The sequence below is a fragment of the Meleagris gallopavo genome, chromosome 20 (assembly GCF_905368555.1).
Source record: "Meleagris gallopavo chromosome 20, MGAL_WU_HG_1.1, whole genome shotgun sequence".
NCBI lineage: Eukaryota > Metazoa > Chordata > Aves > Galliformes > Phasianidae > Meleagris > Meleagris gallopavo.
The window spans coordinates 217,246-234,516 of NC_139423.1; the positions used below are offsets into that span (position 1 = coordinate 217,246).

The following is a 17,271-nucleotide window of genomic DNA, read 5'->3' on the forward strand; positions in this document are numbered from 1 at the left end:
AGATGCTAGCTCCTGCAGGGTGATGCAGAAAGGCCTGTGCATACACATTTGGAGAAACTTGCACCAATTTCTGCCAAGATCCAGGCAATGCCTGCTGCTTGCACACATGGCAGCTTGAAATCCTTGCAGGGACAGTCTTCCCACTGCAGCCACTCCTGTAGAGTGATTTTACTACTATTGATGTGGGAATTAAATGCAGAGTTACATGGAGTGTGGGGGGGTGAGGCTATTCAGGCACAGTGTTACAATTTAGGACAATGGCACCCTATCACAGAAATAAAATACATTTGTCTCTACACAATGAAACTGAAGAAACTGTTTGGACTGCAAATCTCTCCTCAGTTGAAATTTTCAACCAGTAGCTCTCTAAAGAGTGGTATGGGTTTCAGCCGGGTAGTCAATAGGCTGCCAAAGACAAAGGGTGATCGCTCTTCTATTCAGATAACACACAAGAGAGACAATAGTCTGGATTATCAGAGGTCCAAAAGGACCAGGGGATAGATGTACCAAACAGAACTCGCTACTTGTTTACTCTCAAACATCCAAACCAGCAGACACAGCACACAGCTCCATGTGTGAAGGGGCAGGTTCAGCAGATTAAAATCCCTGTGCAAAAATCTGCTCTTCCGAGATGCTGTGACATCAGACATGAATCCTTTGCAATGCACCGGCTTCTGAATGTTGGAAGATAACACCGTCTGCAGTATCACCTCCCACTCAGACCTTGCTCTCTGACTGGTTCAACTAGGCATTAGAGAAGGCGTAAAGAGAACGTCCCGGTGGCAAGCAGCTGGATGAGCTGGCATCACAGCACCCTGAACACATAACTGCTTCTGAGGAATGCTGAGGGTGCAACAGCTCTTCCCTGGTGCAGGGAGGGTAAAGCATGAAGTCTGTAAGGGGATAAAAAAAAAAAAAAAAAAAAACAGCAGAAGATTGCATAAGATTGGTGAGCAGGAAACCTTCCATTCCAGCAGTGAGGGAAGAGCCTGAGCACAGCAGTTCCAAGTAACCTTCTCAGCATGCTTCCCTCCCATGGAGAGGGGGAAGCTCTCTCCCCTCCACTGGATCCTCCAGCACTGCAAGGCAAATCAACTTCTGTACTGGGGAAAAAGAGTTGAGATTCATTTGCTCCAGAGGCTGACAGTGGGGCTGGAAACAGTCTGGATCTCCTGAATGTCTGTTCACCAGCTGCCAGGGCACATCTGCTGAACCCAGTGGTGCTGTCAGAGCTCAGGAGCAGCCATGCTGCACATGGCAGCACGAGGGGGAAGGGAGGAAGAGGCTCAGGCATGTGACTTTAACAGCATTACATAAATCAGGGACACTCATGCACACACTCAAAGAGCATCAATCAGTGCTAACACAGAGAGTACTGCGATTCCTGCTTTCATATTTCTCATCCTAGAGTCACAAAAGAGCTATTTCTAGAGATCCACATCTCGTCCAGCACAAAGCCACCCCATTCGGTGCAGCCAACTTCATCCTCTCTGTTCCGGGAATCACCATCTTTCTAGGTGCAAAGCCCAGGAGCCCATATTTTGCACAAGACCTAGTGAACAGCACTTGGATCATCTGTGCATGCCAGCACCAGCAACACCTCCAGTCCTACCAAAGCACCGAAAAGCAGAACCAACATTCCTCTTCATCATTAACTCTGAGAAAAGAATGAGACCCCTTAGTTTCTGAGACACTGAGCCTAATGCAAAGTCCACTGAGGTAAGCAGAGAGAAAGGAAAATGAGGAGGCAGAAGAAGCCTTCCCAGGAGGATATGTGCAGCTGAGGCTGTGGCACTGTTGGTTTGTGATGCAGGCAGCCCAGCTCTCCATGCAAGCAGTTTGCAGGCAAACAACAGCCTGCAGGCCAGACCTGACAAGATGTGGGCAGCTTCCCATGTGACACTCATGCAAATGATTTAATGAGATGATCTGCTTATCTAAAATGATCTACACATGGCTGCAAACTCTCTCAGCCCAGAAGATTTGTGTGGAGCAGCTCTTGGCCTACAGAAGGGAGTGTGGTGAACACCATGCTGTTGAGTCATGGTCACACTGGAGCTGGCAGTCCCCATGCTTCCCAGATCATACTGGAGTGGTACTCATTTGGACATCCAGAAGGAGGGAGCAAGCACATAAGACTGTGACAGAAAGAACACTGCTGGGCATCACTGAGTGGAGCACCGTGACCAAGTTCTCCAACGTACCAGAAGACAAAGTACCACAAGAGAAGTTTTCAGTTAGTACACACTGAAGTTTTCAGTTAGTACACACTCCACAGACGTGTTCCTGATTCGCAGTGAGGGTAGCAGCTGAGCCTTCAGGGCCTTTCCCCTTTCACAGGCTGCCTGCAGCCAGAGGATGGTCTTCCGATGTCAGTTTTGTGTCTGTAAAGCTCCAACATGATCAGCAGATCTCCTGCTCTGCTCCAGCAGAGATTCTGAACTCTGAGATGTGGCAGATCCCACCTCAAAGCTGACAAGATGCCAGATCAGGAGGTCATAAATGAGAAATGGTGGAAGATGCTGTGTTGTTTCCTATCTCCGCTAAGGAAGAATCAGGTTTGCTATTCCCTGAGCAGGGTACTGTAACCATGTCTCTGGCCAGCGCTGAGGGAGGGCTTTGTCTCTCACCAGTACTGACTTAGCCTGCCCAGAGAGGTGGTGGAGTCACCACCCCTGGAGGTCTTAAGAAATGTGCAGATGTGACAGTGAGTGACATGGTTTAGTGGGCATGGTGGTGATGGGATGATGGTTAGACTTGGTGATCTTAATAGTCTTTTCCAACCTTTCTTATTTTATAATTCTATGATCTTTTTTCAACTTTGGTAAATCAAACAGGTCAAGAGTACAGAGTGCAGAAGTGAAGGACTACAGCAATGCCGGGGGCAATTCAGCTGAGATAGCAATCAAAACAATTTTCCAAAACATACCCATAGATCATTTAAACATCATTTTGTCATGGAAATACCTGAAGTTCCATTCTTCATCCCATAACATACCAAGGTTCAATTCCAGTCTTCCTTTGGTGCCACCTATCACTGTGATAATCAGCAGTTCATAGCACAATGAGGTAAGTCATAGGCTCTCCTCTAAATCTTGCTATTGAGAGTGATTACTTGGCCTTCGGTAATGAATTAGTCCCATTATACAGCAGCTGGCACAAGAGAAGCAAATCTGCTGCTAAGGCAGCTCGTTACAAGGGCAGTGCTGGAACTACTCAGCCATGTACTACACACGCACCCCTCAGCAGGATTTTTAAACAGAATTCTGCAAACAGTACAAAGATTTCTCTAGGACTGCAAAATACACTGCATTCATCAATCCAGTTTCTGGCTGTTGCTTTCTGAATTAAACATTTGCCCACCCCTTGGAAGTATAATTCCTCTTCTGTGCAATTTTTAACAGGCACTTTGCCATATTAATAATCAAATTCACTCTTTAATCTTTTATTCTCTGCCATCCCCTGCAATCTCTGTCCCCCCAAATTTCCATTTTTATTCCCAGAAACTTGCCAGCTCATGATGCTGCCTTTCTACAGCCCAGCCTCACCTCTGCAGCAGCTGCAGAAAGCTCACTTCGCAACTGGTTTTGCTAAGCAGCAGCTTATCACTGTAGATCTGGCTTTGTGGCTTTGTGGTATGTGGTTCAAGGAGGAGCATGTGGGCACTAGCAACTGCAGTTTTGTTTTGGAAACCTGAATGAGTGCTAAATAGGTGAATTAGAAAGGATCAGGAAGAGGAAGCAGATGCAACAGCCAATTTAAAGGAACTTTCTGAGAGTATCAGGGGAAAAAAGCAGAATGAAAGAACACTGGATAGCAATGTCATAGCCATGATGGCATAAACATCTGTGTTAGGTACAGTTCAGAGAGATGGTACCTTGTGTCAGACCAACGAATACAATTTGGTCAAAACAAATCCCTTTATTCTGTGAAGACTAAGAAGAAAAGAAGCAGTCAAAGAGCATTAAAACTGTGCAAAGTCAAAAAATAATGAGTCAGAGATCAAGAAGCAGAAACAAAAGAGAAAGTCTCCATCAACTCAAAAGGCCAGCAATACAACCACAAAGGCCTGGAGATGCAGACTGTTTCTCAAGGAATTCAACAAAAGAAGAGTGAGAAGTGTGTTGAAAATATTTGCAAGTGTTACATGAAGCAAGTCTAGTCAAAAGCCTGAAGCACTTACATATACAAGACACAATAAACAGGTAACATTTTAGCATACAAATTACACTAATGAGAAAAGCAAAGTATTAAATATGGGAGTAATAACTGTAACATATATTTTCCATGTCCCAGACAGTGTCCACCAGCACAAAGGTCCTTGCTTCTCCCATTTCTCTACAACAAAGGCTGGTCCACTGGCAGCCCACTGAGCTCTCAGGTGAGGGTGGAAACTCATTTTAACCTCTTTCTTTCTGTTCATACAATTACTGCTTCTTCCTTAACAGTTTTGGTCCTGCTTGACCAGGTCTCTTTATCAGCCTGAGTAGGTAACAGGCAGTGAGTGATGCTGAAATGCCAGAAAGCAAACTGCAGGTTCAGTTAGAGACCTGAGTTAACTCTGAGCTAAGAGATATCACTCTGAGAGGCAAGGACTATTTACGAGAGTCTCAGATAAAGAATAGGGGCAAATATGGGAAGATAATACGAGCACTTTGGGACTCTTCATTAAACTGTGATGTGCCTCTGCTTCCCCCCTCACCCTCATAGAATCATAGAATGGCTTGGGTTGAAGGGACCCGAGGATCATCGAGTTCCAACCCCCTGCCACAGGAAGGGCCACCAACCTCCAGATCTGGTACTAGACCAGGCTGCCCAGAGCCTCATCCAACCTGGTCTTTAACACCTCCAGGGATGGAGCATCCATAGCCTCTCCGGGCAGCCTGTTCCAGCACCTCACCACTCTCTCAGAGAAAAACTTCCCCCTGACATCTAACCAAAATCTTCTCTCCTTCAGTTTAAAACCATCCCCCCTTGTCCTATCACTGTTTACCCAAGTAAAAAGTTGATTTCCCTCCTGTTTACAAACTCCCTTAAAATACTAGAGGCCACAATGAGATCTTCCAGCAGCATTCTCTTTTCCAGGCTGAACAAGCCCAGCTCCTTCAGCCTGTCTTCGTAGGAGAGGTGCTCCAGCCCTCTGAGCATCTTTGTGGCCCTCTCAAGCTGTTCTCCATTCCTGGACTAGCTGAGTGCATGAGGATACTTCAAAGACTAAGACAGTGCTAATGAGATAACTTGACAATTACAGTTTATATAAACAACCCAGAGACAGCTTTTGCTTTTTTTCTACGTAACATACCTTGCAGCAATCTCCCATCTTCAGGCAGTGCTACCAGCAATGCTGTTCAGCTCTGGATTTGATGTTAGAATAGCAGAGGACAATACAACTGTGTAGGAAGCCACCCTATAGCTTCCACATCAGCTATGTGTTTTCCTTGCCTCTGAGCACTCCGTGAGACAGCCATAGAGAGCTCTCTCACACATCTTCCTTCCAGATCTTGGCCTGACCCATCTCAGGTCTTCTCAAACTTTTAATTACCTTTCACTGAGCTCTCTCTTTCCCTATGGAAAAAGAAATGACAGACATAGAACTGATCAATATGGGTGCAAACAGTGATACAAGACAAAACAGCTAATGTTGAAGTCACTTTTTTTCTGCTACAGCTTGGAGACCACGGTAACAAGGTACAGAGGGCTATCTCAAGGTGCTGTAGAGCTGAGACAGCCCTGGTAAATCCATATAGTAAACAAACCTGGAAGACCATGGTGCTTTTGCTGCCAGCATCACAGTGGGGATCTCTGTGGCTCAAGAAGAATCTGCATAGAGTCTACTGTTACCAACTGCATGCACAGGATAAAGTGCCAGACCACTCCCCAACAATGCCAAGGAAGTAGTTTTGACCTTTGGTTCTATGCCTGCCTAGGAGCCCAAAAATCAGTGACCAAAGGCCTCTGAAAGTCACCTGTTAGTCTGCCTAAATTCATTCCAAAATAGCCCATAACCTGCAACTGAAAACTGCAGGACTGCTCACAAGCAATGAAAAAGACATATGTTAAAAGGTGCTGGCTTGTGTCACTGCTGAAGGTGTGGAGTGGTAGTTCCTGAGTAATCCATGACCTCCTTTAAGAACTTGCCAGCAAAAAGGCTAACCACAAATGTACTAGACTGATGTAAAAGCTATTTTAATAGCATCATGGGGAAAACTGGAAAACTGGGTTACTAGCAGAAGCAAGAAATGCCTCCCCAGATGGTAACCACAGCACGCACAGAGAAAGTCCTCTGGCCAACAGCACACAGCAACAGCTCTGCAGCCCACATGCAGCCTGCCCTGCCTCTCAACCCAAGCCAGTATTATCAGCACAAAGTGCACTGTGGCTGTGGTGGCAGGTGTGCCAGGGGCTCTTACTGGTTGCTGCTCTCCCATGCCCACCCCGTACTCTGCCTGCAGCCGCACACTGCAGAGGCCTGGCCTCTGTGCTGCACTGCACAGTGCAGATCTGCATGGCTGATGGCCTGATTCCTGCCACAAACCAGTCGTTTACAAGAGGTCCACTTAATAAGTAATGTTTTACGCAGTGGCATGACATAAACATTCCAGTTCTGCAATATCATACCCACATGTTTCAATGCAAACACTTGTTGAGCATCCTGCTCTTGAAAAACCAGCTGAAGAAATGGTTGGCCTTGATTTTACAGTGTTCTGCACTGAGTGTCTCATACCAATACAAGGAAGTGCAGTGTGTAATTAACTATGGCCAAGGACACTTCGAACTGACTTAAACAGTTGGCAGTGAGCAGAGCACACAATGGGGACCATCAAACCCATTATGATTGTTTCAAGTTTCCCCAGTAGTTCTGCAAATCTGTTTGCAAATTCTGCCCAGTGCAGAGCCTCACATCACTGCTGAAGTGTGCACTGTAGGGAGCAGCCACTGCAACAAGCAAAGCTCCTGGGAAGCTTCCAGCAAATCGGCCTGCATGCACAGCGAGACACATCCTGTGAGTGCTGGATTATGAAAAGTCACATAGAGCAAGTGCTCCCTGGAAGCACCTGAAACCAAAGACAGAGATATCAGTGCCTTATTTCAATTATTCTAAGACACAAGTTGGCAGAGCTGCTTGCTTGCCAGGCCCATCAGGCTGGTTCCTCATCCCAACAGGATTAACACAAGGAACTTGAGAAATATCACTCTTGCTGGCCTGAGTTACAATGTGGCCACTGTGAAAACAACTGCAAGAGTCCCAAATATTTCCAAAGAAAGACACTCTCTGCAATGCTGCAGAACCATATATTTATTACCATTATTATGGGACTTCACCAAAACAGAGAATGCCCTATTTTTGAGATTGTACTTAGCATCAGCAGCCAGTGAAAGAACCAAAACAAGTTCTGGATACATACTTGGACATTAAAGAATGAAGGTTCTTTAATGATAATAATGTGCTCCATGAAGCACATTACACAAGCACAGCCACAAGCAACCAGAGATTTAAAAAAAATACAAAACAAAACAAGAATTTAATGTTGTTATTAAAAGGACCAGTTAATTTTACCTGGTCATTTATTATCACACTGGTAAAAGTGAAATGAGTACAGAAAATCTGCAAGAATCTTCCGGTCTTGCTTTCAAGTATTTACCAATTTGGGCATCAAAATAAAGGTCGTTTTAGAAAACATTGAGTGTCCAGCATCTTCCCACAATTCCTTTAAAAGTATTCAGTAAAATACGCCATGTAATATATTCAGTGCATCTGGTTTTCAGTGCAATACGCACGATGCTGATCATTAATCTTGCATCCACACCAGAAAATGAGACAGACCATCTCTACAGAAAGCACTCTTAGTTTTTCCACAGGAGGTGTGTCCCATTCAAAGCTCAGAGTAGGGAATTTGTCAGTGAACTAGGCAGTCTGTAAATGATCTGCATTTTTTATCTTCACTATGTATCCCCTCCCTACAATGCAGGTGAACAGTAGCTCGTTTGATCTTCGATATCTACAAGACAAATCCCTGTAGTGAGATGGGTTTCAGACTCCCTTTGCAACACATGGGTAGAAAGAGGTTCTTACAGGATAAGTCTCCTGTGACCCACTTTCATCTTTTTGCAGAAGGTAAATAAAAACATTTTTAAAAATTCTGTTTCATGGAATTTCTGCAAGGCAAGAGGTCTGATTGTTCTCACGTGCCACGGGCACAGCATCCATGAGCACAGCTCCTGCAATATCTCACCTTTCCAGAAGGAAAAAGAGCTCACCAAAATCCCCCATCTGCCAACAGGAACCCCCCTTACACACATTTTGGTGTATTTACAGTACTATTCAGTTTTGAAATTCTTCCTACAACTTCTACAGTTGAAGATAATTTTCTCCGTACACACAATTGACACTCTTACAAGCGAGGGACTACAGCCTGCACCTTCTCACAGGGATTTAAAATCTCAAAGTCTCAATCATAGAATCATAGAATCACCAAGGTTGGAAAAGACCTAAAAGATCATCCAGTCCAACTGTTCACCTATTACCAATAGCTCCCACTAAACCATGTCCCTCAACACAACATCCAGTCTTTCCTTGAACACCCCCAGGGTCGGTGACTCCACCACCTCCCTGGGCAGCCCATTCCAGTGCCTGACCATCCTTTCGGAAAAGAAATACTTCCTAATGTCCAGCTTGAATCTCCCCTGCCGTAGCTTGAAACCATTCCCTCTGGTCCTATCACTAATGACATGAGAGAAGAGGCCGACCCCCAGCTCACTACAACCTCCCTTCAGGAAGTTATAGAGAGCAATGAGGTCTCCCCTGAGCCTCCTCTTCTCCAGGCTGAACATTCCCAGCTCCTTCAGCCTCTCCTCATATGGCCTGTGTTCCAGACCCCTCACCAGCTTTGTTGCCCTCCTTTGAACACGTTCCAGGCCTCAATGTCTTTCTTGCAGTGAGGGGCCCAAAACTGGACACAGTACTCGAGGTGCGGCCTCACCGGTGCTGAGTACAGGGGAACAATCACCTCTCTGCTCTTGCTGGCAACACTGTTTCTGATGCAAGCCAGGATGCCATTGGCCTTCTTGGCCACCTGGGCACACTGTAGGCTCATGTTCAGCGGAGCATCAATCAATACCCCCAGGCCCATTTCCTCTACGCAGTCCTCCAGCCACACCGCCCCAAGCCTGTAGCGTCACCTGGGGTTGTTGTGGCCGAAGTGCAGGACCCGGCATTTGGTCTTGTGGAACCTCATCCCATTGGCTTCAGCTCAGCTCTCCAGCCTGTCCAGATCCTTCTGTATGGCCTCGCTACCCCCAGGCAGATCCACAATTCTAGCTAATTTGGTGTCAACTGCGAATTTACTGAGGGTGCACTCGATGCCCTCGTTCAGGTCATCAATAAAGATATTGAAGAGGACAGGCCCCAGCACCGACCCCTGGGGAACACCACTCACGACCAGTCGCCAGCTGGATTTAACTCCATTCACCACCACTCTCTGAGTCTGGCCCCCCAGCCAGCTCCTTACCCCACCAAGAGTGTACCCATCCAAGCCTCGGGCTGCCAGCTTCTGCAGGAGAATACTGTGGAAGACAGTGTCAAAGGCTTTGCTGAAGTCTAGGTAGACCACATCAACAGTCTTTCCCTCATCCACCAGATGGGTCACTCGATCATAGAAAGAGACCAGGTTGGTCAAACAGGACCTGCCCTTCATGAACCCATGCTGGCTAAGCCTGATCCCCCAGTCATCCCGCATGATCTCCCTCAAGACAATCTGCTCCATAACCTTCCTGGCACCGAGGTCAGGCTAAAAGGCCTGTAGTTCCCCGGATCCTCCTTACAACCTTTCTTGTAAATGGGAATCACATTGGCAAGCCTCCAGTCTTCTGGGACCTCACCAGTCAATAAGGAGCACTGATAGATGATGGAAAGTGGCTCGGCTATCACCTCCGCCATCTCCCTCAGCACTCTCGGGTGGATCTCATCTGGCCCCATAGACTTGTGGCAGTCCAGTTGGAGTAGTAGGTCAGTACTAGAAACAGTAGTGGACTGTTTCTTCCAGAATCACCAGGGGGTTAGTGTGCTCCCCAGCCGAGATTACCAGGTCAGAGAGAGGAGTATCTTGAGGATAACTGGTCTGACTTTTAAAGACAGATGTAAAGAAGGCATTCAGAACCTCCACTTTTTCCTTATCCTCAGTGATCACATTCCCAGCCTCATCCAGCAAAGAGTGGATATTCTCCTTTGTCCTCCTCTTACTGTTAATGTATTTATAAAAGAGTTTCTTATTCCTTTTCACCCCAGCAGCCAGGTTAAATTCAAGCTGGGCTTTTGCCTTTCTGATTTCACCTCTACACATTCTAACGACTTATATTCATTCTGAGTTGCCTGTCCCTCTTTCCACAGGCGGTAGATTCTCTTTTTCTCCTGGAGCCTCAAGAATAGCTCCCTATTCATCCACGCCGGTCTTCTTCCCCACCGGCTCATTTTGCAGCTCAGGGGGACTGCCTGCTCTTGCGCCCTTAAAACTTCCTTCTTGAAGAGCAACCAGCTCTCTTGGACCCCTTTACTCGCTAAGACTGAATGCCAGGGGACTCCCCCTATTAGTCTCTTGAACAATTCAAAGTCCGCCCTCCTGAAGTCCAAGGTAGCAGTTTTACTATTCCCCCTCCAGGCTCCACCATGAATCGAGAAATCTATCATTTCATGGTCACTCTGTCCAAGAGAGCCTCCAACCTCCACATCTCCCACCAGACCTTCCCTGTTTGTGAACAGCAGGTCTAGTGGGGCAGTTCCTCTCATGGGCTCTCTGACCAGCTGCATCAGGAAGTTATCCTCTATGCATTCCAGAAACCTCCTAGACTGCTTCTTCTGTGCTGTGCTGTACTCCCAGCATATGTCAGGGAAGTTAAAGTCCCCCATGAGGACAAGGGCTGGCGACTGTGCAGCTCATGCCAGCTACTTATAGAATACCTCGTCTGTCTCTTCATCCTGGTTTGGAGGTCTATAACAGACGCCCACCAGGGTGCCTGTCTTGTCAGCCCTTCCTCTGATCTTTACCCAAAGGGATTCAACGTTATCAAAAAGTGATCTTCTCGCAGCAAAACATTATTTCTCCACTCTTTTAGCAGGAGAAAATAGGTTACTTAGTTCTGTTCTCGCTCTCCAGAAATGTAGGTGCTCCAATGACCAGAAGTTTCAAATGTGAAAAGTTGCAGATGTCACAGACATCAGAAATGACCCTTTAAAATTAAAGTGCCTGTGCAAGCCACAGCTGCATGTATCCTGACTGCAGAAAGACACCGGCTGAACTGCGGTGCATTCAGGGGGAGCTGGATGCTCTACATCTGTCCATAGCAGTCTCAGTCACCCTCTCAAATTTTGAAGCGATATCAGACTGTTCTCGTTGTCACTGCTATCTCACAAATACCTCTAAGATCCCCTTTCAGAGAAAGGTTGGCTGTTAAACCACACCAAGTAAAGCAGCCAAAACTGCTATGAGCACTGAGTTCTGAAAACTCTTCCCTTGCCCCCGACACAATGCAGCCTCCAGCTACAGCACATTCCCTCCAACATATGTCCCCACACTGGGGACAGCTCAGAAAGCAGCAGCAGCAGCAGCTCTGCTGGTACTGAGCCCATCACACATCTCCCCTGTTGCTCTCTGTGCCTTTTGACATCAAGCTGATTTTTGAGAGGAGAGATCCAGGAATGAAGGCATCAGGTAATCACATCCAGGATGAAGAAGGACCTGCTGAGAAAGCAAAGCAGCGACGCTGTGCACAGAGGTATAGACACTACAACAAAAAGGCCAGGGTTCAGGTACCTCAAGCCAGCTGGGTACTTCCCACATGCAACCTCACTCTCATATATATGGTTGCCAGCATCACCTCCCCACTCCAACAGCTGACAGCATCTCCCTCCTGCAACACCCACCAGCATCTCCGACCACATCACACACCTCACATAGTGCCCAGCACAGCTGGCAGCCCATGGCCGCCTGTGCAGCACTGACTGCGCATCTTGTGAGAAAATGTTTTGGGGTCTTTGATCAAAATACACTCCTACATCAAGCAGGAGGTACAGAAATAAAAAAAACTTTTTTTTTTTTTTCTGTTTAAGTGGAGATTTCAGCAAAATTCTGTTTTACAGAAATGTTTGAAAGTTGAATTATGTCACACAGCGGAATACTCCTTGCTAATCAGCTCACAGATTCCAGTTCCTCCTTAAGCACAGTGTCTGCCTGGATACAGCTTGGTACAGAAATCCTCTACAGTTCTTCTGCTATTATCAAATAAATCAGAGGTATTACTGTTTCTATTAATCTCTTTCACTCCCGTTCCTGTCACTACCTCGGAATGAAGAAGGAAGCGGCTCCAGAGCCCAGCATGCTCCCACCTCCTTGCTCTGCCACTGGCACTTCCCATGCCCATGTGTCACAGGTTGAGTTACACGAAATGAGACTCCCTCCCCCTTGGATATTACATGGCAGTCGAAGTAACACACGATGCTGCCTGCACATGCTCCAGGCATCGGGGACAGTGCACGACTCCTTCCCTCCAGAACATCTCATGGTTCCAGCACGCCATGCTGTGCAGACAAGATAAGCCCTACTCCATTCCGCTTGCCCAGATTCCACAGCCACCTCCAGCCAGGCTGGAAGCACACACTGTGCTTCGCACAAAGACTCACATCTGGGGGATGGCTGCAGCTATAAAAACTAATGACAATTATCAGCAAATTTGCATATGTTGCTACTGCTGCTGCTTATATAAGTGATTTCCAGCTAACCACAAATACAAAAAGCAGCACCCAAAATAGATTTTAAAACAAACCGCTTGCAAATGTGACTGAATGACACATCTCTCTATCCATGTGCAAGGCACATCTCAGAAAAGGCAGATGCAGCAGCCAGTATCTCCCCACAGGACCCCACGCAAAACACCCCCTGGAGTATGCTCCACACCTCCCACCCACTCCCTACCCCCTCTTGCCGCTGTTCTGCAATGGGTATCATTGTGGCAAACTGGAATACACCCAAAACTTCTCCAGGGATGCTCCTAGATCTGGAGCTGTACAGAAACCTGTCTGCACACATTATCATCCCAAGCATCTCTGCTGCAGGGGAGGTGCAGAGCCTCTGGGTAGGTAATGAGTTGTTGCCTACAGCTGTTAAGAAATCCTCACTCACAGTATAACACACCACATTCCACCTGCTCTGCATCTGTGTTCACTGCAATGAAGCATTGCTTATCACCCACAGATTCCTCTTTGCACCAGACTGGGAAGGACAAGCCTTAGACTGCAGCAGTCTGATAAGATTCTCTGGTTCTGCTCAAGTGGACAAAAAAAGATCAGACCAAAAAAGAAGTGCTTGTGAAGGAGGAGGCCAGAAGTACGTCACCATCCCTAAACCAAGCATGAGCCACTGCAGCCTGCATGCAGCCCTGGGCAGCTGGTAATGCAGCCTTGAAAAGCCATAAACTTTTAACAATATTGTGTGATTTTTAGCAATATTTTTCATGAGTTCATTGCATGTAGCTCAAGCACAGACTGTAGGTGACAGTGGAACTCTGTGCAGTGAGGGCACAGTGCAGGGCTGACCCACTTCTGGGGACTGCCACACAAACATGGTCTAGTTGAAACCTACATGTTGTACACTTTACATTATCATGAAAGCTGTGAATTTCATGAAGTTCAGGGGACTGAATCATTACCAATCCCAGGAGTTCCTTAGAAGCGCGGATGCTGATTGTGGGATCACCACTTCCTCTCTGAAGGAAGGTGGCTGTGTCGAGGTAAAATGCCAAAAGGATTTTATCATTTGTGAAATGAAACCAAATCATCTATGGAATCCGAAGGAAAACTTGTGCCCGAACTTGAAGATGAAGCATGGCTCACAGGTTCAGCTTTCTGGTGGATTTGACTACTCATTTAAATGAGTCAAACATGTGTCTTCATGGTGGAAATCAACTTATCTGTGCTACATTCCTAACCATGACAACGTTCAAAATGAAACTTAAGTTACAGCAAGCTGAAGTTAGGAAAAATAATTTCATGCATTTTGATATATAGGCTAAACACAGTCCTGTGAACAGCAAAAAAAATGCAGCCTTGTTTTCCATTTTGATAAAGAAATTTGAGAACAGGCTTTCATATTGCCAAAAAAAATCAATTTTGGGGGTACATTTGCAATTCTGTTTTCAGGGAACATAAATATACTACCTGCGAATTTTTGAATGGAATGCATAGAATTGCAGTCAGATGTTCAATTTCATGAAAAATTTGATCAAGCCCTCTCTTACCGGAGAAAAATATCCCTCACTTCACAGTCACAACTTCTTAATGTCATCACTTTTTGTGAACAACTGTTTTCAAGGATGAAGCATAGGAAGAGTAAAATTTCATCCAAAATCTCTACTGAGCACCTCAAGAGTTCACTGAGAATTGCAGCCACTTCCATCAAACCAGACTGATGCATTCATTTCATGAAAACAAGCTCAAATTTCCCACTTGCTTTATGTTTTTTTCACTCTCTTTTTTTATGTTTTAATTTTTTAAAAAAAGTTAAAAAATAAGTTTTGTTACTTATATACAGTAAGTATAAATTTCTCTTGACTGACTGTGGTCCAGGCAAGCCAAATGGTTGGACATCCACACTGTAGACTGTTAAGTCATGTCAGTCATTGCTGACATGGCTATCACTCAAAATCAATACATATAAAAACCATGAGGGGCAGTTAAAAAAAAAAAAAAAAAAGAGAGAGAGAGACAGCTTCTTCTCAGTGATATCCAGCAAAAGCATGGGATGCAATGGGCACAAATTAAGACACAGAATATCCCATTGAAATATAAGCACTGGAATAGGTTGCCCAGAAAGGCTGTGGATCCTTGAATGTATTCAAAACGTCATAAATCATAATCGGGGAAAAAAAACCAGGTGATTTCCAGACACATCTTCCAGTTCTGGCGGCAAGAATACAGCAGCCTTAGTGACTGCTACCAACCAGCTGTGCCTTGGGGAGTCAATCTGGAACCCCATCATAGAGCTAGAACCTCCTGAGTTCAGTCAGATTGGACCTATGAAGATCATCAAGTCCAAATGCCCAATCATTTCTGGAGTAGCAAAAGTTAAAGCATATTACTGAGGGCATTATCCATATGCTCCGGAACTCTAACAGGTACGGGGCGTCAGCCACCTCACTCAGAACCTGTTCCAGTCTTTGACCATCCTCACAGTACAGGGCTTTTTGCTCACATCCAGTCTTACCCTGCCCTGGTGCAGCTTTGTGCCATTCCCACATGTCCTGTCATCCGTGACCAGGGAGCAAAGTACCAGCATCTCCCTCTGCTGCCCCTCCTCAGGGAGCTGCCGGAACAGTGAACATGTCACCTCTGAACTTCCATCCCTCCAAACCAGACAACTCAAGTGTCCTCAGCCTCTCCTCGTAGGACATGCCTTCCACATCCTTGCTTTTGCTCTGTGACACCTGTGTCCTCTCCTGAGCTCACAAAGACATCTTTATTTCCAAGCTCTCCTCCCCAGACCCTGCACTTCTTCTCCAGTTCTCACTGCTTTCATCGTTGCCATGGCAGGGACCTCCCAGCCATCATTCTTCCTTCCAACCAACCACAGCAGGGAGCAGGAACCAGAGGCTGCCAAACTTCCATACCTCCCTGTGCCATTCAGACCAGCCCCTAGTGAGCCAACAGGCGCAAACACCTACTTTTCTTTGCAAGAGCCAAGTGCTATCAGACAGTGTGAGCGAGGATACAAGGACGAGGATCACAAACTGCTCCCTTCTGCTGCAGCAGAGCATGCAGCCAGCTGTCCTTCAGAGCAAAGAGCTGCGGGCCGCAGTACCTGCTGGCATGAGCACTGCCCTTATCAGGGCAGCCATAGGAGGTCATATCCTCTTCCAACAGCACTGTGAGGGTAAATTTTGCTCCCAACATAGTACTGAACCAGAAGCTGCAGGGATGGGGCACCCAAAGCCAGTATGAGTGCTGATCAGAGGATCATGCTCATGACCCCATCCTCCACGTGTTCTTATCTCCCTAGTACCAGCCCCAGTGTCTGTGTGCAAGATAAAGAATGGAAGACACGGGGTTGCCGTGGTATAGTCAGGTCAGCTACACCAAGCACAGTGTGACACACTCAGACCCCAGCAGGAAGGAAGGAATTTCCAAGAGGGAAATGATATAAAACAAAGTCATCGTGTGACTTTCCACTGAGCAAGATTTGTCTCACTGCATGATCCACTCTGCCTCCAATGATTTCTAAATTCCTGGTCAGATGTGTAAATGTTTGGCAATGTGCGAGACCACAAACATTCACGTATCTCAGTAAATGATCTTGTAGGTGGCAAACCTGACAAACAAATGGACTCCCACACTCCTAAACTATAGCACAAAAATTCTCAAGTGCTTCAGAGGCAGAAAGAAGTCCCCGGCCTCACTGCTGTAATGCTGAGTGGGGAAATTCTGCCTCCGCTTTCCTGTACAATAGCTAAGAATGAGCAACAGCAACTGCATGGAAACACCACAGATTTTTTTTTTTTCATTTGGACTGGCGAAATGGAAAGGTGATTGCAGATCTACAGGCAAACATCCTGCTCCCAGAGCACTGCTCTGCAGGCACCTGGCGGTCCGGCTCTGCTCAGCGCTGTGCATCCTGCCCTCCTCACGTCCCAGAGGGGAAAGCCTGGGGCACACACAGCCCAGCAGGGAATGCATCCCAGCAGAAACCTGGCAGGCAGAGGTCACTGAGAAGCGCTGCGCTGTTGACTGCTTCACTGCAGCACCATGCCCATGGCCTGACTGAGTGACACCAGAGCACAGACAGCAGGGCTGATGGGCTCATGGCAGATTCTGGCAGTGCTAAGGGATGTTGCAGATTTCACTTTCACAAATGCAAAGACTGTGAAGGCAGACATGAACTTTACACTTGGATGGTGTCTTCTTTGCACAGAAAAGAAAATAACAAGCCAGCAGGGGAGCAAGCACTACTGTGGGAATGGAACTGCTGCCCGAGCTGCAGGGCTGTGAGGACAACTGGAGGTACAGCAACTCCTGGCATCCTGGTGGTGAGGTCACAGCCTTCGGGTCCCTAAGGTGCTCTGGGCAAGACCACACGCACTGGCAGGGTGCCCTGCCAGCTGGGAGCTGTTGCAGCAGAAGTGACATATCTGGGTTATCTCTTCCATAGCACCAGCCCAGGAGATGCTTAGTGAAAGGAAGAGGAGAGGCGCAGGAGGCATTCGCCCAGCACTCGGCCGACACGCATGGCC

The 17,271-nt window shown here is 46.7% G+C and overlaps 1 protein-coding gene across 6 annotated transcripts in view; it reads right to left on the bottom strand.

Moving 5' to 3' along the window:
- Positions 1-17,271, bottom strand: part of GAS7 (growth arrest specific 7) — a 120,829-nt gene that overhangs the window by 102,741 nt on the left and 817 nt on the right. The window lies entirely within an intron of this gene.